Source organism: Capricornis sumatraensis, chromosome 11 (assembly GCF_032405125.1).
Source record: "Capricornis sumatraensis isolate serow.1 chromosome 11, serow.2, whole genome shotgun sequence".
NCBI classification, from domain to species: domain Eukaryota; kingdom Metazoa; phylum Chordata; class Mammalia; order Artiodactyla; family Bovidae; genus Capricornis; species Capricornis sumatraensis.
Window position 1 is genome coordinate 7506343 of NC_091079.1, and position 27816 is coordinate 7534158.

General features: G+C 41.3%; 1 protein-coding gene and 1 non-coding gene across 6 annotated transcripts in view; one reads left to right on the forward strand and one right to left on the reverse strand.

The window, feature by feature from the left end:
• The window catches only part of KCNQ5 (potassium voltage-gated channel subfamily Q member 5), a 630043-nt gene that overhangs the window by 274625 nt on the left and 327602 nt on the right, over nucleotides 1-27816 (reverse strand). The window lies entirely within an intron of this gene.
• Nucleotides 23725-23796, forward strand: TRNAC-GCA (transfer RNA cysteine (anticodon GCA)). The gene has a single exon. It is a non-coding gene; the product is annotated as a tRNA-Cys (tRNA).

The following is a 27816-nucleotide window of genomic DNA, read 5'->3' on the forward strand; positions in this document are numbered from 1 at the left end:
TTTCCAGTTTGTCAGCTATTCCTATCATGTGGCCAAAGTATCGGAGCTTCAGCTTCAGCATCAGTCCTTCAGTGAATATTCAGGACTGATTTCCTTTAGGATGGACTGGTTAGACCTCCTTGCAGTCCAAGGGACTCTCAATAGTCTCCAACACCACAGTTTAAAAGCATCAATTCTTTGGTCCTCAGCTTTCTTTATAGTCCAACTCTCACATCCATACATGACTACTGGAAAAACCATAGCTTTGACTATATAGACCTTTGTTGGCAAAGTAATGTCTCTGCTTTTCAATATGTTATCTAGGTTGGTCATAACTTTCTTCCAAGGAGTAAGCGTCTTTTAATTTCATGGCTGCAGTCACCATCTGCAGTGATTTGGGAGCCCAAGAAAAAAAAAGTCTGTCACTGTTTCCATTGTTTCCCCATCTGTTTTCCATGAAGAGATGGGACCAGTTGCCATGATCTTAGTTTTTTAAATGTTCAGTTTTAAGCCAGCCTTTTCACTCTTCTCTTTTATCTTCATCAAGAGGCTCTTTAGTTCCTCTTTGCTTTCTGCCATAAGGGTGGTGTCATCTGTATATCTGAGGTTATTGATAGTTCTTCTGGCAATCTTGATTCCAGCTTGTGCTTCTTCCAGCCCAGCGTTTCTCATGATGTAATCTGCATAGAAGTTATATAAGCAGGATGACAATATACAGCCTTGACGTACTCCTTTCCTGATGTGGAACCAGTCTGCTGTTCCATGTCTGGTTCTAACTGTTGTTTGTTGGCCTGCATATATGTTTCTCAGGAGACAGGTGGTCTGGTATTCCCATCTCTTGAAGAAATTTTCACAGTTTGTTGTGATCCACACACAGTCAGAGGCTGAAGTGTAGTCAGTGAAGCAGATATTTTCTGGAATTCTCTTGCTTTTTATATGATGCAGTAGATGTTGCCATTTTGATCTCTGGTTCCTCTGCCTTTTCTAAATCCAGCTGGAACATCTGGAAGTTCTTGGTTCACATACTGTTGAACCCTAGCTTGGAGGATTTTGAGCATGACCTTGCTTGCTAGCATGTGAAATGAGTGTAATTGTGCTGTAGTTTCAACATTCTTTGGCATTGCCCTTCTTTGGGATTGGGATGAAAACTGACCTTTTCCAGTCCTGTGGCCACTGTTGAGTTTTCCAAATTTGCTGACATATTGAGTGTAACACTTTCACAGCATCATCTTTAAGATTTGAAATAGCTCAACAGGAATTCCATTACCTCCACCAGCTTTGTTCGTAGTGATGCTTTCTAAGGCCCTCTTGACTTTACACTCCAGGATGTCTGGCTCTAGGTGAGTGATCAGGTCATTGTGGTTATCTGGGCCATTAAGATCTTTTTTGTATAGTTCTTCTGTTACAGTTGCCACCTCTTAACATTGGCTCCTTCTGTTAGGTCCATACCATTTCCCAAGTATAGAAGAAAGTTAGAGAAGAGGGGCCACTGAAGAGGCTGAGAAGGGTTCTTCCAGCAAGGAAGGGAAAACCAGGAGATTGTGGCACTTCAGAATGTAGCAAAGGAGGGTTTATAGAAGGTGGCTAGTCATTTGCAGGGGATCCTGCCCTGAGGTGAGTGTGAGGAAAACAGATAGATGCCAGACAACTGAACTGAGAGATGTGAGGCTTTTGAATTTGGCAAAAGTGGAGACAAAAGCTCAGTGGGAATGGATTGGAGTGAATGGAGGCTAAGGATATGGAGGCAGCAAGTGGAGCTCATTCCTTTGGGGAGTTTTGCTGTGAAAAGGAAGCGAGAAGGAGGAGAAATCTGAGATCTATTTTGCTTTCTTTCTTGTTTTGAACAGGTGATCTGTTGATAAGAATGTTGCAATAGAAAGGAAACAACTAAACCTGCAAAGGAGACAACTTGATGAAGCTATCCTGAGTGTGGGAAGTAAATTTAGCAGGGCTGTGAGAACCCAGTGAGACAAATGGCCTACCACTTCACTAACACCAATATCCTCACCATGCTCACCATCACCATCGTCATCATCTTCCTTCTCCTCACCATTATCTTTGTCATCCCCATCATCAGCACCGCCATCATCGTCATCCTCACCACGGTCATCGTCATTATCACCCTCAGCATCACCCCCAGCATCACTGTTTTTATCACGATCTTCGCCATTGTCATCGTCATTACCAACATCGTTGTCAGCACCATCAGCACCACGATTATCATCATCGTCATCTGTGTAGAGGTTGTTATAATTTACTTAGGGCCTCTGTATCGGTTCAACGTGGAGTATTCTGTCCCCAGATCTTCGTCCAGAGGTTATCCAGTCTTCATTTCAAATGTTACCTCCGTGGATAATCCCAGTCACTCAAACTAAAAGAGGACCTCCTGACACTCTATTCCTAAACACCCAGCTTTATTCCTTATGGTATTTATGACCATCTGGAATTATTTTTTTAATGGGAGATCTATAATACATTTATTTGTTTATTTATTGATCAATTTTATTGCCTCTTGGAAGAAAAATTTCTATGAAATCAGGCACATTGTCTAAAGATTAGAGCAAAGATTTATTTATAGTAAGTGAATTCACTCACTTATTTATAGTGAAAGTGAAAGTTGCTAAGTTGTGTCAGACTCTTTGAGACCCCACGGACTGTAGCCTGCCAGGCTCCTCTGTCTGGAATTCTCCAGGCCGGAATACTGGAGTGGGTATCCATTCCCATTCTCCAGGGGATCTTCCCAACCCAGGGATGGAACCTGGGTCTCCCGCATTGCAGGCAGATTCTTTACCATCTGAGCCACCAGGGAAGCCCAAGAATGCTGGAGGGGGTAGCCTATCCCTTCTCCAGGGGATCTTCCTGACCCAGGAATTGAACCAGGTGGATTCTTTACCAACTGAGCTACCATCCTTTACTGTTATTTTTATTATTGGCAGGACATTTGTGGCCACAATACAACCAATTTAAAGAAAGAAATAGTTTGTAACACAAACAGAATGCAATTGAATACACTGTACTTTTGAAGCATGATTTTTCTATATTGTTGTTTTTGAGAAAAATCTCAATACTTTAGAGCTATGGAGTAGAAGACAAGTACTGGCCAACTCCTTAGACCTGGTTTGAAATACTCAAGTTGAATTAATTACCTGTGACCCAACACAGACAATCATGAGCATGGTCACAGGCAAGGCATGACCTCCAGAAGGATGAGCATACGGCTGCCACTCCCCTACCCCAAGCTGGGAGCTCACCCTGTAAGTTTCATGGACCGGAACCAAAGGCATCCTCTTTGAACAGATGACAGAAACTCACCTGACTTAGGGATGAAACATTCTGGTCAGGAAAGATTAATCTCACAACTCCCTTTGACTCTCATTTACAGTTTTCATAATACCTTGCAAGGTAAACCCTAATCTAATTAAAATGTTTAACTTAAATTCTTAAGATACTTAACATAGTAAATTCTGTCCAGAATTCTTTCCAATCTGAGCATCTGAAGGTGCCTTTCATTTAACATAGTCCAAAATATGTTGACTCATTAAAATTCAGATTTTTCTCCCTTCTTGCTGCTTTGTTGAGGATATTTACTCTAGAATGGCACTGCATTTGTTTTTTCATGCTCAAATCTGTTTTAAACCAAATTACTGTTTGTGTTTCATATAATTCATAGTCAATTGACATATTCTTAGTTAAGAAAAACAATGTTATATGTAGTTCATGACAATTAAAAAGTGGAGCTCTGGGCATTTTAAAAAGTAGTTTTCATGTAAAATAAATTACAAAAAAACTGCAATGCTAACAAATAAACCATATAGGAAATGAATTCTATGAAGCAACAACAATTTAAAATGCAAATTTATAAAATTTGTCTTAAATTTTATACCACATATAATTTACATTTAGTGTAAGATACAGAAGCATTTTTTAGCTATTTGATATGATGCAGCTTGGGGCTTTTCAACATGATAATTGCTAGGGCGACATGGGTCTTAAGATGACAGGCAATCAAGAGGCTATATATGAAAATGAACAATTAAGGACAAACCCTAGGAATTGGTAAGGAAAGAATAGCAGCTTTCTCTTGCTCTCCTTAATGTCTGTTTTTATGTAAGCATCTATTATAATTTTAAATTTAGGCTTTTTAAAAAAAAGGCTAAGAGATGCTGCATACAATTAAGAGTCACATGTTTTTCTGCTCCTAAACCAACTGCTTTCAAGTCTGATAAAAAATAATCTAAGTAAGATACCTTTTGGCTGCTTCTTGGTTTTTTAGACATTATTTACGAACTCTTATGAGAATGAGGAAATAGCTCCCTTTCATCTCATTTCCTGGCCCCCTCATCACACATACACATACACACACACACACACACACACACCCGTACAACACACACATATCCTCACCACACACACACACACACCCTCACCATATACATACAAACACACATCCTCACCACACAAACACACATACCCTCACTACCCACACACCCTCATCAAACATACACACACTCTCACCACAAACACACATAGGCATACACACCCCCGCACACACACACTTCCTGTGCCACAGCTCTCATTCTCTTAGTAGAGAGAACTGGGACACACTTTGGTGGAATTCATGTTCAGAGTTTCTATTAGGCTTACACAGTCCTGTCCTCAGGGTGGAGCCTCCAGGATGACAGAGCTCCACGAGCTGGTTGGCGTCTGTGGGGAATTTCTCCCCCAGCCTGTCACCTCACTGGGGTCAAATCTTCCTTTCCAGGCTACGGAAATTCCCCAGGGAAGGCATTTTCAGTACCTGGGATGGGGATGTAGTCCTCTTGGTCAGGGTTTTGGAGTTGGGATGTGTTAACCATGGGCTTCCCAGGTTGTGCTAGTGGTAAAGAACCCACTTGCCAGTGAAGGAGACGCAGATTCAGTCCCCAGATGGGGAAGATCCCCTGGAGGAGGGCGTGACAACCACTTCAGTATTCTTGCCTGGAGAATCCCATGGACAAAGGACCCTGGTGGGCTATAGTCCATAGAGTTGCAAAGAACCAGACATGACTAAAGCAACTTAGCATGCATGCAGACATATGTTAACCATCTCCCTGCCTGTTCTCAGTACAGTATCCTTCCCCCTCTCCACCAGGGCGCTGGGACCATACCACAGTCTGCATTTCTCCAGTATTCTTAGCGTGGGGGAGGGTGAGCTACCTGCTATGTGGAGTTGGAGGGATGGCTCTGGGGTCTAATGGCTGCTTTAACAAACTTAGGAGAAGCCTTCTGTCGTAGCCTCTTCCTTTCTGCATCCAGAGGAATGTTTTGTCCACGTCATATTATAATCCCCTCGCTCCGTGGCTCTCGCAGCTGCTTTAGGGTTTCACTTTCTGTTAAATCAGTTACCACTTGTCCATATGCTTTCCAGCCTTGTTTGTGTTCTTTTTTTTTTTTTTCAATTCCTGTGTCCTAGTGTGTTAAGACCTTTTAAAAACTCTTTACATTCAATTTATTTGGATTTCAGAAAGGGATCAGAGGTGAATGCATGCATTCAATCCACCATCTTGATTCAGACATCCTGAAATCTGATTCTTCACAAAGGTGTTTTAAATTGCATTTAAGAAAGACATAGGTTTTAATATGAGATATTCTAGTAGGAGAGTATTAGCACAGTATATTAACCAACATGATGCAGATTGTGGGGAACAGACTGATGGAATAAAAAAGTAAAATTTTGCTTTAATAAAAGATGATTTCTATTGTTTAAAAATGTTATTTGGAATCATCTATAGGAATCCTCTCTCTAAACACAAACTTTAGTATCCAATTAAAAGTGGGCCATGGGAACTATATTCAAAATCTTATAATGGAAAATAATCTGAAAAAGAATATGTATATGTGTGTGTATAACTGAATCACTTTGCTGCACACCTGAAACTGATATGACATTGTAAATCAACCATACTTCAATAAAAAAAATGAATCAAATGTAAATTGGTGCAGCCACTATGGAGAACAGTATGGAGGTTCCTTAAAAAATGAAAATCATACCTACCATATGATTCAGCAACAACTCTCTTGAACACATATCCAGAGAAAACCACGATTCAAAAAGATTCATGAACCTCATTCACAATAACCAAGACATGGACGCAAACTAAATGCCCACTGACAGATGAAGGGATAAAGAAGATGGGATACATGTATAGAGTGGAATATTACTCAGCCATAAAAATGAAATTATGCCATTTGCAGCAATATGAATGGACCTAGAGCTTATCATACTAAGTGCAGTAAGAAAAAGAGGAAAACAAATATCATATCACTCATATGTGGAATCTAAAAAAGTAATAGAAATGAACTTATTTACGAAACAGAAATAGACTCACAGACATAGAAAACAAACTTATGACTACCAAGGAGGAAAGATGGTGGAGAAGCGGGATAAATCAGGAATTAGGGAGTAACAGATTCATACTACTATATACAAAATACATAAACAATAAGAATCTACTATATAGCACAGGGGTCTCTACTAAATATTTTATAATAACTTACTCAGGAAAAGAATCTGAAAATATATATAATTGAATCTGTTTGTCATATGCCTGAAACTAACACAACACTGTAAATCAACTATTCAGTTCAGTTCAGTCACTCAGCCGTGTCTGACTCTTTGTGACCCCATGAATCACAGCACACCAGGCCTCCCTGTCCATCACCATCTCCCGGAGTTCACTCAGACTTATGTCCATCGAGTCCGTGATGCCATCCAGCCATCTCATCCTGGGTCATCCCCTTCTCCTCCTGCCCCCAATCTCTCCCAGCATCAGAGTCTTTTCTAATGAGTCAGTTCTTCACATGAGGTGGCCAAAGTACTGGAGTTTCAACTTTAGCATTATTCCTTCCAAAGAAATCCCAGGGCTGATCTCCTTTTGAATGGACTGGTTGGATCTCCTTGCAGTGCAAGGGACTCTCAAGAGTCTTCTCCAACACCACAGTTCAAATGCATCAATTCTTCGGCGCTCAGCCTTCTTCACAGTCCAACTCTCACATCTATACATGACCACAGGAAAAACCATAGCCTTGACTAGACAGACCTTAGTCGGCAAAGTAATGTCTCTGCTTTTGAGTATACTATCTAGGTTGGTCATAACTTTTCTTCCATGGAGGAAGCGTCTCTTAATTTCATGGCTGCAGTCATCATCTGCAGTGATTTTGGAGCCTAAAAAAGTAAAGTCTGACACTGTTTCCACTGTTTCCCCATCTATTTCCCATGAAGTGATGGGACCAGATGCCATGATCTTCATTTTCTGAATGTTGAGCTTAAACTGAAGAAAGTAGGGAAAACCACTAAACCATTCAGGCATGACCTAAATCAAATCCCTTATGATTATACAGTGGAAGTGAGAAATAGATTTAAGGGTCTAGATCTGATAAATAGAGTGCCTGATGAACTATGGAATGAGGTTCATGACATTGTACAGGAGACAGAGATCAAGACCATCCCCATGGAAAAGAAATGCAAAAAAGCAAAATGGCTGTCTGGGGAGGCCTTACAAATAGCTGTGAAAAGGAGAGAGGCAAAAAGCAAAGGAGAAAAGGAAAGATATAAGCATCTGAATGCAGAGTTCCAAAGAATAGCAAGAAAAGATAAGAAAGCCTTCTTCAGCAATCAATGCAAAGAAATAGAGGAAAACAACAGAATGGGAAAGACTAGAGATCTCTTTAAGAAAATTAGGGATGCCAAGGGAACATTTCATGCAAAGATGGGCTCGATAATGGACAGAAATGGTCTGGACCTAACAGATGCAGAAGATATTAAGAAGAGGTGGCAAGAATACACAGAAGAACTGTACAAAAAAGATCTTCACAACCCAGATAATCATGATGATGTGATCACTAATCTAAAGCCAGACATCTTGGAATGTGAAGTCAAGTGGGCCTTAGAAAGCATCACTACGAACAAAGCTAGTGGAGGTGATGGCATTCCAGTTGAGCTGTTTCAAATCCTGAAAGATGATGCTGTGAAAGTGCTGCACTCAATATGCCAGCAAGTTTGGAAAACTCAGCAGTGGCCACAGGACTGGAAAAGGTCAGTTTTCATTCCAATTCCAAAGAAAGGCAATGCCAAAGAATGCTCAAACTACCACACAATTGCACTCATCTCACATGCTAGTAAAGTAATGCTCAAAATTCTCCAAGTCAGACTTTAGCAATACATGAACTGTGAACTCCCTGATGTTCAAGCTGGTTTTCGAAAAAACAGAGGAACCAGAGATCAAATTGCCAACATCTGCTGGATCGTGGAAAAAGCAAGAGAATCCCAGGAAAACATCTATTTCTGCTTTATTGACTATGCCAAAGCCTTTGACTGTGTGGATCACAATAAACTGTGGAAAATTCTGAAAGAGATGGGAATACCAGACCACCTGACCTGCCTCTTGAGAAATCTGTATGCAGGTCAGGAAGCAACAATTAGAACTGGGCATGGAACAACAGACTGGTTCCAAATAGGAAAAGGAGTACGTCAAGGCTGTATATTGTCACCCTGCTTATTTAAGTTATATGCAGAGTACATCATGAGAAACGCTGGCCTGGAAGAAGCACAAGCTCCAGCTTGTGCTTGATTCCAATCAAGATTGCCGGGAGAAATATCAATAACCTCAGATATGCAGATGACACCACCTTTGTGGCTGAAAGAGGAGAGCAAAAAAGTTGGCTTAAAGCTCAACATTCAGAAATCAACTATACTTAATAAAAAATAAAATTTCAAAAGTGGACCATGAAGAACATTGTTCATGATGTAGTTTGTCTATTTTTGTATAAGGATCAGGCGTAGTCCTGACAGTATGAAAAGCACATATCAATTCTGTCACAGTAAAAGTAAACCTCAGTCAATGATCACCCGACTAACTAGAGAGAGGAAAGACGGCAGGTAAATGTGGAGGTTCATGGCTCTGTTGCTTAACCAAGTTTGACTAGACAGTGACTACAACTGTGTTAATATGAGCATCACTTTACAAGTATCTTTTCTAACGTGTTAAGATATAGGACAGCTTGAGACAGCATTTCATCAAAACAAATAGACCAATGGTTTACTCATTTATTGCCTTCAATCACTTCCACAGCTGGTATGAACATTTGTTAGGTCACAGATTAACAGAAGCAAGAGTGTGTTGCAGTAATTAACTTATGAAAGCAATCGATGTAAGCAACATATGCATGAACATTCTCACAGTAGTGCATATGGTTAATTACAGTTTGACATAAATTAGATCCATTTAACCTTATTTCAAGGACCATTGGCAGCTTTTTGTGAAATGCCCATATGTCCTAACTAAGGTGATTAACTGCAATTTAGTAATGACCTCTGGAAAAAAGTAGCCAAATCCTCATGGTTTATTACTTGGTTAGCAGCAAACATGGCTCAAATGCTCTGTTTGCTTTCAAGGTGATTCAAAAAGTCAGACTGGATAAAACACAAAGAAACCAACTCAAGGGATCAGTCTCTCTGGAAATAATTGATACATTTTTATACTTAAAGAAAAATTTTTCTTTGTTAATTGTGAAATTATAAAACAGACCATAATTGCTTCTCCCAGAGGCAATATACTTGAATTGCTTTAAGTAAATTGCTTGATGTCTTTTTCTCTTTATTTACTTTCTAAATATGATTCCACAGATAAATTAATACTTGATGTGGCCAAGATATGTCATGCTATTCTACATAAAGACCCCCATTAACTTTGTGAAATGTAGGTTCATATTTTTATTATGAATTTAATATTTTATTTTTCTTATTATGCACACTTTTCTGCAAAGCATATAAAAATGGCCACACATCTAATGAGATCAGTGCAGAATAAGAAATCAGATGTAAGAACAGGAGGGCAACACGAATTGTTACTATTCATAGCAGGTATGACTATGCCTCAGGCTTTACACTGAACTTACTAATACTCAAGACAAAACGTTTCCCCAACAAAAACAAAAAAGCAAGTTAAATGACATACATTTCATCTAAGAAAAGAATCAAATATGGCCCCTGCCCTTGCTGCTTCTTGTCATAAGGCTGTGTCTAATATGAACAGCTACCAAGTGTGTTCTTGAAGTCCTTCCTTAATAATTTTGTCAACATTTCTGCTTCATCAAAACTATAGTTAACAAGTTGTACACACTTTGAATTATCCTAGATAAGATGAAAATTTGTGATGATCTGGGTTTTGCATATTCTTATCCTGAGCCACTCTCCTATGCCCTATTAAATGTCTGTCTTAATGTAATGTATCCTAGTTACACCCAGCAAAACTCAGGGTTTGCAGTTTAAAGTTTCATGAAACACATGGAGTTGGTTTTGCAATTTCAAAAGGTAAAATTTTAACTAATATACTTCATATTTGAATAAATAAGAGACCATGCCAGAGACGTCCTGGCGCCCAGACAAGCGAAAGCGCCTTGCGCGGCGGTGACGTTCGGTGCCTGGGGTGGCTCGTGCAGCTCATGCTGTGCATCTGGTCTTACTCCACTGAATATTTATTTTCTCTTCCCTTTGATTAACTGACGCAAGCTTTTATCCCTCCTTCTGCATCCACATCAGTGTGGCAGTCGATCAGTCATTACCCTCAACTCCTTCCTATAAACACAGGAGGGGCCTCAGTTTGAGGACCACATTCTACCACTCAAACTTCTCAAGGCATGTGGGAGGAGAAAGGGTCTCCTGTTTATGGTTCTACAACTAGACAACCTCAGTTATGAGTCAACATTTATGAAGTTATGTTTTTTAAAATATTGCTTCCATAACTGGTGGATTATATGATCACAAGGGTCCTCCTAAACTCATATCCACGTGCCCCTCATGGAGCTCTGGACACAGGACTGAGGACTGGGATCATGCCTCAGGAGGCTCTTGGAGTATCTGGTGGCAATGACTGAGTCTCATTTATCCTTGCATCTCCAATACTAAGTCAAAGTGCCTGGCACAGCATGTTCAATAAATGTTGGTTGATTAAGAAATTAATAAATGAAAAACCAAAAGCTTATGGCACCCGCAGAGTAGGAAACTTTGTTGGGAATATTACCAGTTCATCCTAATGTCTATTTTCCAAGGCAATTAGAATAACTTTTCTGCAGTGATACAGGTTTAGACAGACATCAGTTAGAGTTTACTCTCTATCTATATTATCTATCTAGGAATTTCTTTTTTTCTACATTAAGGTTAATTTGAAAATAAAATGAAGGCTTTTCATGCTACCATGGATCTAAAATATTCCAAGCCTTCTGTTTGTATTCTCTGATGTTAAAATTAACTTCAGTTCAGTTCAGTTCAGTTCAGTTCACTCCACTCGCTCAGTCGTGTCCGACACTTTGCGATTCCATGAATCGCAGCACTCCAGGCCTCCCTGTCCATCACCAACTTAGCCTACAATTCATAGGGTTGCAAAGAGTGGGACACAACTGAGTGAATAACACTTTCAAGGAAATTAAGACAATTTCCTTCAAGGTGGTTAAAGGATAATGGAAAGTTATTTAATGGTAAGAGTCTTCCTATGGGGAAAATATCTTAATACACATATAATCCATGGAGTGATTATGAAGCACACACTGGAATCTCCAAGGTTCCTCTGGGTCTTTCTGGAATGGTTCTTTCAACTGTATATAGTCCTCATAACATTGAATGCTGGTGCGTATTTTAGATCATCCTTTCCCTAAATTCAGTGAAGCACCCAATACAATTTTTGACCCATCAAACTGGCTAAAAGCAAAGTTGTATTTCTGGTTTAGCCAGTTAACTAAGAATATCACAAGCTAAGAACTTCGCAATCTTTTTTGTATCCAAGGAATCGATTCATGTTAGAAAGATTAACGTAAAAGCTTTGGTTTCTTCTCAAGTAAACTTATCTATCTGCATTCCTTTGTTTTATTGGGATAAGATTGACATAAACCACTGTATTATTTTAAGCTGTATGACATAATGATTTCACACACATACACACACACACAGATTGTAAAATGATCCCCACAATAAGTTTAGTTAACATGCATAGTTACAAAGTTTTTCTTATAATGAGAACTTTTAAGATTTGTTTCTTAGTAACTTTCCAATGTATATTTGAAGCAATTTCATTGCTTAAAGAGTTCTAAGCAATATATATGTTTTAACATTCAATTTTTAGATGCTTTCTCCTTTTCATGTATTTATTTCCTGGACTAAATCTTTCAAGGTCATCCTTTGATCCTTTGAAGTTCTCAGGTATAGGAATGGGAACAAGGTTTATTGAATAGCTGTGACCAGGAATCGCACCTGCCTAGAGGGCTGTGAGTTCAGAATCACCAGCGCAAAAACAGGTGGAAAAACACACCTGCATTGTTCACCTACGAACGACTGCAACTTAATATCAATATATTCAATTAAAGTAAGACAAATTCACTGGGTCCCAGTTCAAGATGGCAATGTAGGGAGATCCTGAGCTTCTCTCCACTCATGGATGCACTGAGTCTACAGCTGTACATGGAATGGTTTCCTTTGTAAAAGAACTGAAGTCTGGCTGAGTGATGACTCCACACAGAGCGATAGAGAAGAAAACCACATGGAGGCTGGGCCTCCTCTTGCCATAAGCCCTGCCTCTTGCCCAGTGACGGGAGCTCCGCCCTGAGGAGCCGAGGTTTCGAGCCCCAAATGGGGCACCTTGACTTTTAGGACCTGTGTCTGAGCCCCTTAAACATCTAACTTTGAGAACCAATGAGGCTTCTGTCCTGAAAGCAAACAACAAACAGCTCTTAAAGGGCTTGTGTGCTTGAGCTCAGCTGCCCCAGGGCCCAGCTTAAAGGCAGCTGATCACGCCCAGCTCAAAGTGAAGTAGGCTCAGCTGCTGCAGTAAAGAAGGCCCTGAGCTGGCGTCTGACTCCACTCTGCACACCCCCGGAGCCTGCTGGCTACTCTCATGGGTGGAGACAGGTGGGCGCCACCCTCATGCTGTCTCCTTGCTGTTTCGGAGATCTGGTTCCCTCATGTCCGGTTCCCTGACGTCTGTGGTTACCACCAGGTGACACCGCTCAACTCCCTTGCTGTGGAGGTCAAGAGGGCTTGCATTCCTGGTCCCATGAGACTCTGATGGTTGGTGTTTCCCCACAAAGAGTCCATACTCCTGTCTGGTCCCCTGCTATTTGCTGCTGCCTAGGGACACCCCTATGTTGCCTGACTCTGGTGGCCAGCAGGGTACTGTAGGACCACAACCAGTGGAGAAAGGTTTTTTAAATAGCTGTCTCCACCAGAGCACAGCAGGAGGCAACAGACCCAGGAGGCTGGTCTTTCAGTGAAGAAGGCTGATTTGCTAATCCTCATGGCTGTGGTCCAAGGGGTAGGCTTCTAACTATTCACACATCTGGGGCTGACAGTAATCCTTTTCAGAGACCTCGGAAGGTGGGTAATATCTTCATCCTCTCCCTCTGCTGGGCCCCAGGGTAGTGTCTCCTGGTGGGGAGCTGTATATGTGACTTGGGCCCGGGTTTTTAACCTGTGGTGCCCCAGTTTTTGTGGCTGGCTCTGGTGGCTGGTTGGCGGGGGGACTTGCATTCCTGGGCCCCATAGGACTCTCCTTCAGAGAAATGTTTCTCAAGAGGCTCCCACCCCCAGGGCACCCACCTCCCCAGGCCAAGTCTTTCTGTGAAGGAGGCCTCTCTGCCATCCTGGAACTTCAGGTTTGGCACATATATCTAGTGGTGACAGAGTGGATCTCAGGAACACAGGCTCTGGATGCTGCCTTGATGCCCTCCCTCTCTCTTGCTCCAGACTGCTGGTGTTTATCAGAAAAGAGCTTATATATTCCTCTGGAGCCCCAAGATTTTGCAACTGCCACCCAGGGTCACCTCTATGTCTCCTGGCTTGGGTGGCCAGTGGGACTTACACTAATGGTCCCACAGGACTGCGTATATTTTAAATACATACTTAAAAAAAAGTTGTTGCCTGCCTGAGGCTCTGTCTTCCAATCAGCCTGAATGAAGTGCTGAGATCCTTTCATTAGGGATCCTATCAGGCCTTGGGGTAAGGTTAAGGGATTAAGGGTTAGTTGCTCAGTCGTGCCTGACTCTTTGCGACCCATGGACTGCAGCCCACCAGGCTTCTCTGTCCATGGGATTCTCCATTCAAGAATGCTGGAGTGGGCTGCCATTTCCTTCTCCAGGGGATCTTCCTGACCCAGGGGTTGAACTTAGATTCTTTACTGACAGAGCTACAAGGGAAGCTATCACATCTTGGCACACCCTTAACTACTATGAACCATTGAAAATGTAATAGGCTCTTGGAAAATCACAAAGATCTGAGAGAAAAGAAAGAGCTGAGGCAGGATTGAGTGACAAGGTTCATCTGCTACATGAGGCCACTCCTTCAAGGCTGGAAGAGGTTGCTGTTTCAACTACTATAGAAGCCAAGACAGAGTCAAGTACAATGAAGAAACAGAGGAATATTTTCCAAATGAAAGAATAATATAAAACCTTAGGAGAATACTTTAATGAAAGTGATGTCATTTACCTAAAAAAGAGTTCTAAGTAACGGTCATAAAGATGCTCACCAACCTGGGGAGAAGAATGAATCAGTTCAGGTCAGTTCAGTTGCTCAGTCATGTCTGACTCTTTGCGACCCCATGAATCACAGCACGCTAGGCCTCCCTGTCCATCACCAACTCCCAGAGTTCACTCAGACTCACGTCCATTGAGTCAGTGATGCCATCCAGCCATCTCATCCTCTGTTGTCCCCTTCTCCTCCTGCCCCCTATCCCTCCCAGCACCAAAGTCTTTTCCAACGAGTCAACTCTTCGCATGAGGTGGCCAAAGTACTGGAGTTTCAGCTTTAGCATCATTCCTTCCAAAGAAATCCCAGGGCTGATCTCCTTTAGAATGGACTGGTTGGATCTCCTTGCAGTCCAAGGGACCCTCAAGAGTCTTCTCCAACACCACAGTTCAAAAGCATTAATTCTTTGGTGCTCAGCCTTCTTCACAGTCCAACTCTCACATCCACACATGACTACTGGAAAAACCATAGCCTTGACTAGACGGACCTTAGTTGGCAAAGTAATGTCTCTGCTTTTGAATATACTATCTAGGTTGGTCATAACTTTTCTTCCAAGGAGAAAGCATCTTTTAATTTCATGGCTACATAACCATCTGCAGTGATTTTGGAGCCTAAAAAAATAGTCTGACACTGTTTCCACTGTTTCCCCATCTATTTCCCATGAAGTGATGGGGCCAGATGCCATGATCTTCATTTTCTGAATGTTGAGCTTTAAGCCAACTTTTTCACTCTCCTCTTTTACTTTCATCAAGTGGCTTTTTAGCTCCTCTTCACTTTCTGCCATAAGGGTGTTATCTGCATATCTGAGGTTATTGATATTTCTCCCAGCAATCTTGTTTCCAGAAAAATGGATGAACTTCAATAAAGAGATGGAAAACATAAGAAAGCACCAAATGGAAGCCACAGAGCTTAACAATGCACTGATTGAACTGTAAACTACACCAGAAAGATTTAAGAGCAGACTAGATGAAGCCATGAAATTAGAAGACACTTGCTCTTTGGGAGAAAAGTTATGACCAACCTAGACAGCATATTAAAAAGCAGAGACATTACTTTGCCAACAAAGGTCCATCTAGTCAAAGCTATGGTTTTTACAGTAGTCACGTATGGATGTGAGAGTTGGCCTGTAAAGAAAGATGAGCACCGAAAAATTGATGCTTTTGAACTGTGATGTTGGAGAAGACTCTTGAGAGTCCCTAGGACTGCAAGGAGTTCCAACCAGTCCATTCTAAAGGAAATCAGCCCTGAGTATTCATTGGAAGGACTGATGCTGAAGCTGAAACTCCAATACTTTGGCTACCTGATGCAAAGAACTGACTCATTTGAAAAGACCCTGATGCTGGGAAAGATTGAAGGCAGGAAGAGAAGGAGTTGACAGAGGATAAGATGGTTGGATGACATCACGGACTCAATGGACATGAGTTTGAGTAAACTCCGGGAGTTGGCAATAGACAGGGAGGCCTGGTGTGCTGCAGTCCATGGTGTCGCAAAGAGCTGGACATGAGTGAGCAACTGAACTGAGCTGAACTGAAATGAGATGAAGCAGAAGAAAGAATAAGTCAATAGAAGACAAGATAATGCAACTCATCTAATTTGGGCAGTACAAAGAATGAAAAAAAAAAAAGTGAATATGGCTTAAGAGACTACCTCGACAATGTCAAGCAGATATTCACATCATGGGGCTCCCAGAAGAATAGATGGAGAAAGGAAAATAAATTTTATTTGAGGAAATAATGCTAAAATCCTCCTTAACTTGGGGGTAGGAAACAGACATTTAGATCCAGGAAACCTAGAGAGTTCCAAATAAGATGAACCCAAAGAGACCCATATACCAAGACACTTTATAATCCAAAAATTAAAAAGTTAAAGATGAGAAAATATTAAAATCAACAAAAGAAAAACTACTTGTTATGTATGAGGGAATGCTCATGACTATCAGCAGGTTTTCAGCAGAAACTTTGCAGCCCCAAAGAGAGTGGCATGACATATTCAACACATATATATGGAATTTAGAAAGATGGTAATGGTAACCCTCTATGTGAGACAGCAAAAGAGACACAGATGTATAGAATAGTCTTTTGGACCCTGTGGGAGAGGGTGAGAGTGGGATGATTTGGGAGAATGGCATTGAAACATGTATAATATCATATGTTAAATGAATCACCAGTCCAGGTTTGATGTGTGATACAAGACACTTGGGGCTGGTACACTGGGATGACCCAGAGGGATGGTATGGGGAGGAAGGTGGGAGGGGAGTTCAGGATGGGGAACACGTGTACACCCATGGTGGATTCATGTTGATATATGGCAAAACCAACACAATATTATAAAGTAATTAGACTCTAATTAAAATAAATAAATTTATATTAAAAATAAATAAATAAAATAAAAATTTTTTAAAGTGCTGAAAGAAAATAAAACCTTCCAACCAAGAATACTCTATCCAGCAAAGTTATCATCCAGAATTGGATGAGAAAGAGTTTTCTAGACAAGCAAAAGCTAAAGGAATTCATTACCACCAAATTAGCCTTACAAGAAAGGCAAGGGTGCTATTTAGTAATAAGAAAACACTGGAACAGTAAATGTATAGTAATCAAATACTGGAGTAATCACTTATAAAGCTAGTATGAATGTTCATAGACAAATTAATAAAAATAACTAGGATTACAGTAATTAGTTAAGGAATGCTGCTGCTGCTGCTGCTGCTAAGTTGCTTCAGTCATGTCTCACTCTGTGAGACCCCATAGATGGCAGCCCACCAGGCTCCCCTGTCCCTGGGATTCTCCAGGCAAGAACACTGGAGTGAGTTGCCATTTCCTTCTCCAATGCATGAAAGGAAAAGTGAAAGGGAAGTTGCTCAGTTATGTCCGACTCTTAGCGACCCCATGGACTGCAGCCCACCAGGCTCCTCCGTCCATGGGGTTTTCCAGGCAAGAGTACTGGAGTGGATTGCCATTGCCTTCTCCAAGTTAAGGAATACCTGAGACAAAAAGGTGTGAATAAAATGTTGAACTGTAGAGTAATAAATTCATAAATGTAGTACAATCCTAGATAAAAATTTAATTAATGAGAACAATAAAGGATGCAATGTTAATGAAAGGTACAGGCTATGGTTAAGTTGGCATTCACACTATTTGCATCATGATCTCTAAATATTTTCTTCTCTCTCTTTTTATTTTTCGCCATACCACAAGGCATGTGGAAATCGTAGTTCCCTGACCAGGGATCAAACTCACAGCCAGTGCAGTGAAGCCCTGAATCTTAACCATTGGATCACCAGGGAAGTCCCATTTTCTTTTCTAATAGGGACAAATTAGCCAGATTTTCATCCCTTCCTCCCAACTTATCATCCATTTTATCTAGATGAAATGATTATATATTTTGAGACACTGGATTTATTTGAAATGCTTACTGTCTTAGTCCCATTGTCACCTATTTGGCTTAAAATTCTTTGTAGAAATCTCTAAGCTCTCCAGAGTCAAATGAGGCCACATGAAGCAAACAAATCATAAAATAAGAGATCACTTGCTTCTTTGATTTGTAGTATACACAAAAGTTTTTCAAAGTGAGATATAAACAAGTTGTATTTCCTAAAAAAATTCAAACTTGTTATAGTTGACATATCTGAGGATCTCGGTGGAACTTAGTCCAGGGACATTTGCCACATATTAAAACTACAGAATTCTGAGTTATAAACATTTTAGCATTTCCACATGGCTAATAAAGAACCACAAAGTACTACTGAAACTGCTATAAAATTTCCTGCTGTGAGACCAAAGTTAGCTAGTTTGTAGAACTCAATTCCTTGTGTCAATGTTTTCTGAGGCTCAGGTTTTTTGTTTTTGTTTTTGTTTTTTAAATTAATGAAATCTCTGAGTCCTGACTGTCTTAACATTTACCAAGTGGCTATGGTCTTGGAAACTGGTGGCAGCACATCATTTGACCCTAAATATTTTCAAATAAAACATTTCAATAAAATATTTTCCTTAAAATGCTATACAGAAGAGATTTTGAACTTTCACAGTTAGAAATATACTCCCCCCCCCCACCCCACAAAGAATTAAAAGCATGATTCTAAGGAACATTAGGGCTGTTGGCACCTCTTATATATTTCTCATTGTCTTTTAACATAGTTTGGGGCTTAGGAAACCATTTGGTACCATTGCTTACATAACTACCTACATGACCAGAAGTAATAATTTTATAATTATTTTATAATATATTTTATAAAATATTTTATAATATGTTTTATAAATATAATTTCTGATTTCCAGAAACCAGAATACAATGTAAAAAGAGAAAGAAGAGAAAGAAAGAAGTGCCTCAGAAGACACTGTGGACAGATGCTTCTCATAAACAATGTGAGCAGATTGGTTTTTAATATAGAATGTAGCTTTTCATGAGCTGGTAATTTCTTGCAGCAGTAATATTAATTAATCTTTTTCTATGCAGTGCTGGGTCCCAAACCAATACAATTCTGTGGGCAGAGCAATTTATCATCTTCCCCAGCAGTTAGAGAAATGAATGAAGGTGGATCCCTGAAGGCAAAAGAGAGAGCCCGCCGACACGCCATCTCTGCTCTTACCAGTCTCCTTTCTGAAGGGGACACTGTAGGACTGCGCCGGCTCAGCCACGTGGCTGAGACGCAGCTTCTTTTCGCTTCCTGCCATTTCTCTTGCCTTTCCATGTCTGTTTCTGCCAGGATAGATGGAGTAATCTTTACTCACCATCCACAGAATCACACATCTAAGCATGGAAGTGTCAAATCTTTTGTGGACTTCTGACTACATTTCAGGGCTTCCCTAGTTCCAGTAGTCATGTATGGATGTGAGAGTTGGACTGTGAAGAAGGCTGAGCACCGAAGAACTGATGCTTTTGAACTGTGGTGTTGGAGAAGACTCTTGAGAGTCCCTTGGACTGCAAGGAGATCCAACCAGTCCATTCTGAAGGAGATCAGCCCTGGGATTTCTTTGGAAGGAATAATGCTAAAGCTGAAGCTCCAGTACTTTGGACCCCTCATGCAAAGAGTTGACTCATTGGAAAAGAGTCTGATGCTGGGAGGGATTGGGGGCAGGAGGAGAAGGGGACGACAGAGGATGAGATGGCTGGATGGCATCACTGACTTGATGGATGCAAGTCTGAGTGAACTCTGGGATTTGGTGATGGACTGACAGGGAGGCCTGGCGTGCTGCGATTCATGGGGTCGCAAAGAGACAGACATGACTGAGCGACTGAACTGAACTGAACTAGTAGCTCAGATGATAAAGCATCTGCCTGCAGTGCAGGAGACCTGGGTTCGATCCCTGGGTCAGGAAGATCCCTTGGAGAAGGAAATGGTAACCCACTACCGTATTCTTGCCTGGGGAATTCCACTGAAGAGGAGCCTGGCGGGCTGTAGTCCATGGGGTCACAAGAGTCGGACAAGACTGAGCGACTAACACACACACACACACACACACACACAGTACATTTCCTATGAAATACAAAGCCTCGGTCTCAGCTCACGAGGCTCTGTGCTATAGATGGCTGTTCCCTGCAGCAGTACCTTGTCTTAGTCTGCAAGGCTCCAGCTAAAACCTTTCCCCTGGGTTCCCTGAACTACTGAGCAAGCTCCTCCCTCCCACAAGCTATTCTCTACCCCAAATCCTCTTTCCTCCCCGCCTGGATGACACCACCTTCAAATTTCAATAAAGCCACCTGGCTTTTTCTTCCTTCTGTGGTTCCGTGTATTTTCCTTTAAAGCTTATATCATGAGTTCTAATTGCATGTGTACATTTGGGTATTTGTTTTTTGTTTGTTTGTTTTATAATCCTAGTGTCATATAAACTCCATGAGGCCACACACCGAGGCTGTTTTGGCTAGAACATGCCAGAAGAGCCACTGGCACACAGTAGGCACTCCGTTAAAGAATGGTTGGATGCATAAGGAGATGGTTATTTGTAGATCTAGTCTCTTTTAAAAAAAAATTAATTTATTTATTTCACTGCTTTGGGTCTTCATCACGGCATGTGGGATATGGTTTCCTGGCCAGGGATTGAACCTGGGCCCCCTGCATTGGAAGCATGGAGTCTTAGGCACTGGGCTACCAGGGAATTCCCTTGTAGATCTATTCTGATGATGTTGGTCTCTTAGGAATATATTTGGCTGGCCAGGAAGATCGTTTGGTTGGGAGAATGGCGTTGAAACATGTATACTATCATGTAAGAAATGAATCGCCAGTCTATGTTTGATGCAGGATACAGGATGCTTTGGGCTGGTGCACAGGGATGATCCAGAGAGATGATATGGGGTGGGAGGTGGGAGGGGGGTTCATGTTTGGGAACTCATGTACACCCGTGGTGGATTCATGTCAATGTATGGCAAAACCAATACAGTATTGTAAAGTAAAATAAAGTAAAAATAAAAATTAAAAAAGAATAAAAGACACGTTTCATTTTCACCAAGAATTATTTTGAGACAACATATTCACCATTTTGTTCCAATACCTTCTGCCATTTTTCAGGTGACTTCATAATTCCATTTTCCCTCAAATTTTTTATCTTTTTTGAGCAAAGAGCTATTCCAGGTATCCTTTATAGTCTTCCAGGGAATACATTTTTTTTGTCCATTAAGAGAATTTTGTGAAGATCAACATAAATGGAAATCCATAGGTATAATGTTTGGAGAATACAGTGGATGAATCCAAACTTCCCAGCTAAGCTGTAACAGTTTTTTTGCCTGGTCATCAAAGAAACATGTGGTCTTGAGTTATCCTGATGGAAGATTATATATTTTCTGTTGACTAATTGTGTACACTTTTCATTGAGTCTGCTTTCAGTTGGTCTAACTGGGAGCAGTACCTGTTGGAATTAATTCTTTGGCTTTCCAGAAGGAGCTCATAATAGAGTACTCCCTTCCAATTCCACCATATACACAACATCACTTTCTTTGGATGAAGACCAGGCTTCAGTGTGGTTGGTGATGGTTCACTTCACTTGTCTCATGATCTCTTCTGTTCCACATTACTGTACAGTATCCACTTTTCATTGTTCATCACAATTTGCTTTAAAAATAGAATGTTTTCACTGTGTTTAAGTGAGAAATTGCATGCGGAAATACGGTCAAGGAGGTTTTTTCACTTAACTTATGTGGAACCCAAACATCAAAGTAATTAACATAACCAAATTGGTGCAAATGGTTTTCAGCACTTGATTTGGATATTCTGAGTATGTTGGCTACCTCCCTTGTGGTATAACGTTGTTTCTTCTCAATATCTTGATTTGATCTCTATCAGCTTCAACTGGCCTATCAGACTGGAGTATCATCCAGAGAGAAGTTTCCAGCATGAAGCTTCCAAAACCACTTGTGACACATTCAGTCAGTCACAGCACCTTCTCCATGCACCTGCACCGCACGAATCTTTTTTGTGTTTCAGTTGTATTTTTACCTTTCTTGAAATAATAAAGCATAATGTGACAAAAATGTTGCTTTTTTCATCCACCTTCAGTTCTCAAATGGCTACACAATAATTCACCAATTTTGATAAGGTTTTTTTTTTTTTAATGCACACTGAAATGACAGCTGTCACAATACAATCTAGTGGCTCAGATGGTAAAGAATCGGCCTGCAATGCAAGAGACCTAGGTTCAATCCCTGGGTTTGGAAGTTCACCTGGAGAAAGGAATAGCCACCCACTCTAGTATTCATGCATGGAGAATTCCACGGACAGAGAAGCCTGGTGGGCTATAGTCCATGGGTTCACAAAGAGTTAGACATGACTGAGTGATTAACACACACACACACACACACACAGGCTACTAGAATCATAGAAAGAGATGAACGAAATCCAGCCCCCGCCCCCCTCCACCAGTGTACTACAAGGACCATATACCCCTTAGCCTGTCATTCATTTTTATACATGATCATCCACTCTTCAGCAGAACAGCACACAGGTCTGTTTTTCTCTTTTTTTTTTTTTTTTTTTTTGAGTCTTCATTTCCATATGAAGGGTCTCAGGTCCTGAGAAATTTATATTAAAGCAATTTATGTGCTTTTTTTTTCCCCTGTTAATCTTTGTTAGTTTATTTTTCAGACTTAGTCAGGGACTCTAGGAAGGTTGGTGAAAACTTTTCCCTCCCCTCCAGGACCACCCCCCCCCCCAACCCCTGGTAGTCACTTTATCTCATTTTGAAGAGCTTACTAAGCAGTTTTGACCTTTATATAATTACTGACTCCATAGTAACACGACATTAATTTCAGCTCAGAAACAATTGCTAATTACGCTTTATGGTTTCAAAAAACCTGTCATGAATTCATATCTCAGGTACATTGGAAGTTGTTTAAAAAGAAAAGAAAATGCTAGTAAGTCTCAGATAAGCAAGTTATAATTAGAAGATGAACTACAAGAAAAAGATAAAGATGAACTTCAGTATAAATAGTCAGTATAAACAGTATAAATATTTCCCAAATGAGTGTTTTTGATATTACCTATGACGTATTTAAAACTGTTCTAATCTAGTAAACTGTGATTGAATTATATTAGTACATTTTTCCAAACTCATCCTGACCTGAAAAGGAAACCTCTGTGTTCAAAATCAAACCCACAGACAAAAACTGTGTTTCTAGGTCTCTTTTATTTGAACATCATGTAAGGAAGTAGAGTAGCGTATACTGGGTAACTAAAGCACAAGTAGGGAGTGTGCTCTAGTCTACTAAGTAACCCACTAGAAATGATGGCCTTCACTGTATGCTTGGAGTCCTTAGGAGGCTTATACATACAATAAGACCACCAGTATGAAGTCAGTCATAATACAGAACTGGGGCTGGGTCCTCTGATACTGTCTGAGTGAACTATTAAACCATTGCCATTGTCTAGTAAGCTGTCAATGGATGGATTTTTCTGGCATTTTTTCCCTGCAAACTGCCCCCAACCCCAGACCCTTTCGGAGGGACATACTTTGAAAGTATCAACAGTTTCCAGCTGAAGGATCCATGTGTCTTCAAATTTTCTTTACATCCTTAACTGACAAAGTTACTACCCATATTATGGTCACAAAACCAATTTAGGTTCAGTGATTCAGTGAGTTTTGAATTCTTGATTCCCAGTTTTGATTTGCTCCACTTGGAAACTGACTGTCAGGATGTTCAATTCAAGGTTCCCTAGGATGAAAGATTAGCTAACAGATTTTGAGTATTTAGTAGTAAGTACTTACTGAGATTCCCTGGTGGCTCAGATGGTAAAGTGTCTGCCTGCAATGCAGGAGACCCAGGTTCGATCCCTGGGTTGGGAAGATCCCCTGGAGAAGGCAAAGGCAATGCACTCCAGTACCCTTGCCTGGAAAATCCCATGCACAGGGGAGCCTGGTAGGCTACAGTTCATGGGGTCGCAACGGACATGACTGAGCAACGTCACTCACCTCACTTCACTTACTAAGCATTATGTTTATTAAGAATTTAATGTGGTGTATTTAGCTCATGCAGTTCTTGGTACAGCCTAGAGTAAGAGAGTCTCTTATGTTTCTGTCTCTGCAGATGCACAAATGGAAGCACACAGAGATTCTCACGTTCCAGCAAGATCCTAAGTTCAGTAACAAGCAGAGCTGAGACTTCACCCACAGTGTCCTGCTCTTTGCCAGTCACTGACCACCTGGGGCTCCAGAAATGCCCCGGACTTCTGTTTCTTGCTGTTCTCCCACTTGTCCCCAAACATAATGTGCTGTCCACCCCAACCCCATGGACTTTCTAAACGTGCCATGCCTGCATCTTTGTTCTCACATTTGACCACTGGTTAAAGGAAATGGTTGATCCAAATATTCACATGTAGCAAAACCACTATGCTTTAAAAAAAGAAAACATACTAAACATAAATATAAAAAGTATTGGCTAAGATTTAGTAAGAAAAATATTTCTAAAAGACAGACTGGAATCGGGTGAAGAATTAAAACCATTAACAGTGTTCTGAGCAAAAATGTAGAAGGTAGAAAAAACAAAGGACATCGGGCTTTTTCTTCACTGAAATGAGCTTCAGGGAATTGTTAAAGGTTACGATTTCTGGATTCTGAAGTAACATCCGAGGTGCAGGGAAGTCTTTAAGAAGTAGCTTTCTCTGCCCCATTAGCAGCAGAACGAATTGGGAAGTGTAAATAACCCACACAGGTCACAGCTGGTCTGACGGGTGGAGTCCCACTCCTGTCACACTTGAGGGGTCAGATTTCCATTAAAAAAATATATATATATATATATATATATATATATATATATATTTAGTTGAAGGATAATTGCTTTACAATACTGTAGTGGTTTCAGCCATATATTCACGTGAAACAGCCATATATTCGCTCCCTCTTGAAACTCCCTCCCACCTCCCACCCCCTCCCAGCTATCTGTGTTATCCAGAGCCCGGGTTTGAGCTCCCTGAGTCATACAGCACATTCTCCCTGGCTATCTGTTTTACACATGGTGGTGTATACGTGGTGGTCCATGCTGCTCTGTCAATTCGTCCCCCCCTCCCCTCCCCCTGTGCGCACAAGTCTGTTCTCTGTGTCTGGGTCTCCATTGCTGCCCTGCAAATAGGTTCATCAGTACCATCTTTCTAGATCCCAAGCATGCTTCAGTCGTATCTGACTGTTTGCGCCCCCATGGGTGTAGCCTTCCAGGCTCTTCTGTCCATGGGATTCTCCAGGCAAGAATATTGGAGCAGGTTTCTATGCCCTCCTGCAGGGCATCTTTCTGAATCAGGGATCAAACTCTCATCTCTTATATCTACCCGCATTGGCAGGAGGGTTGTTTAGCACTAGGGCCACCTGGGAAGCCCCTATATTCCATTTATCTGTGTTACTATATGATATTTGTTTTTCTCTTTCTGACTTACTTCACTCTTTATAGTAGGCTCTAGGTTCTCCATCTCATTAGCACTGACTCAAATTGTTCCTTTTTATGGCTGAGTAATACTCCCTTGTGTATATGTACCACAGCTTCCTTATCCATTCATCTGTTGATGGACATCTAGGTTACTTCCATGTCCAGCTATTGAGAATTGTGCTGCAATGAACACTGGGATACATGTGTCTTTTTCAATTATGGTGTTCTCAAGGTATATGCCCAGTAGTGGGTCTGTTGGGTCATGTGGTAGTTTTACTTTTAGTTTTTAAAGGAATCTCTACACTGTCTTCCATAGTGGCTGTATCAATTTACATTCCTACTGACAGTGCAAGAGGGTTCCCATTTCTCCACATCCTCTTCAGCATTTATTGTTTGTAGATTTTTGGATGATGGCCATTCTGACTGGTGTGAGGTCATTGGTCTGACCACCTCCTATAGTAATGGAAATAAAAATCAAAAATAAACAAGTGGGGCCTAATAAAACTTAAAGGCTTTTGCACAGCAAATGAAACTATAAACAAGGTGAAAATACAGTCCTCAGAATGGGAGAAAACAATAGCAAATGAAACAACTGTCAAAGGATTAATTTCTAAAATATACAAGTGGCTCATTCAACTCAATACCAGAAAAACAAACAGCCCAATCAAAAAGTGGGCAAAAGACCCACACAGACATTTCTGCAAGGACACACAGATGGTTAACAAACATGTGAAAAGGTGCTCAACATTGTTTATTGCTGCTGCTGCTGCTGCTAAGTCGCTTCAGTCGTGTCTGATTCTGTGCGACCCCATAGACGGCAGCCCATCAGGCACCCCCGTCCCTGGGACTCCAGGCAAGAACACTGGAGAGGGTTGCCATTTCCTTCTCCACTGAATGAAAGTGAAAAGTGAAAGTGAAGTCTCTCAGTTGTGTCCGACTCCTAGCGACCCCATGGACTGCAGCCTACCAGGCTCCTTTGTCCATGGGATTTTCCAGGCAAGAGCACTGGAGTGGGGTGCCATTGCCTTCTCCATGTTCATTCCTGCTGCTGCTACTGCAAGGTTGCTTCAGTCGTGTCTGACTCTGTGCGACCCCAGAGATGGCAGCTCACCAGGCTCCCCCGTCCCTGGGACTCTCAGGCAAGAACACTGGAGTGGGTTGTCATTTCCTTCTCCAAGTGCAAATCAAAACTACAAGGAGATAGCACCTCACACATTCCTTTGATTAATTAGTGGATGAGGGAGACCCTGGTGCTGACACAGGCACACAAGAGGGTGAGGAGATGGACGTCGAGGGCCTCAGGGAGCAGTTAGGATAGGATTCTGGGGACCTGTCCCTCCCCCTGGACACACACTGACAGCTGGAAATGACCAGTGAACTCACATGGAGCATGTCCGTGCTGGACAACAAAGCTCAGGCACAGACCACACAATGGGTCTGCCACCACCAGCAGGCCTCTTTGATACCAGCTAGTCCTTTCTCTGAAAAACCAACCCACCTAGGACAGTTTGCCAAAATCTGGGCATCTAACTGTCTGAAGTAATTCATAAGCTTTCACATTCTGACTTTTATTTATTCATTTTTTTCCCAGAGAAGAAGCTCAACAGAGTAACTAAAAGATGGAGCCAGACACCTGGGTGGGATTTTTGATTCTGTCATTTCTTAGCTGCTCAGTTTGGGGGACTTCTCTGGTTCCTTGTTCCCTCACCTGTAAAATGGGTGAAATAATGATGCCTACCTCACAGGCTTGCCATGAAAATTAAATGAGTAAATGACTGAAAAGCATTTGGAAAAGCACCTGACATACATGAGTTATTAGCACAACTACTCAACATATGCTTGTTGTTATTATGATGACAATTTATGTCAGTATTGTTGGAAACTAGGCACAGCAGTGGGTAGTAATAGCTACGTTGTGAGGTTCCTGTCTCACCAATAACCTTGGCCCTTACAGCCTGCAGAAGGGGCAGGTCCTAGAGACTATATAAATATTCTGTGCCTGCCTCTTTTCCCTTGGTTGCAGAATCACTAGCCCAGAGGCAAACACCTGATCCAGGGCCAACTAGTCCTTCGGTTGACCATGGATACTCAAGTCATTTGGGGAAATGTTTTATAGAATCAGGGCCAACATCAGACCAAGGTCATGTGATTTTCAGTACTGTGTGTTAACTTGAACTTGTTGACATGGGTTTTATTTTTCCTGTAACCGATTTTACAAATGCACAAATAATATACCCACCTGCGTGTGTGCGTGTGTGCCAAGTTGTGTCTGACTCTTTATCATGTATAACTCTTTGTGACCCCACGGACTATATATAGTCTGCCAAGCTCCTCTGTCCATGGACGTCTCCAGGCAGTAATGCTGGAGTGGGTTACCATGCCCTTCTCCAGGGGATCTTCCTGACCCAGGGATTGAAACTAAGTCTCCTGTATTGGCAAGCGGGTTCTTT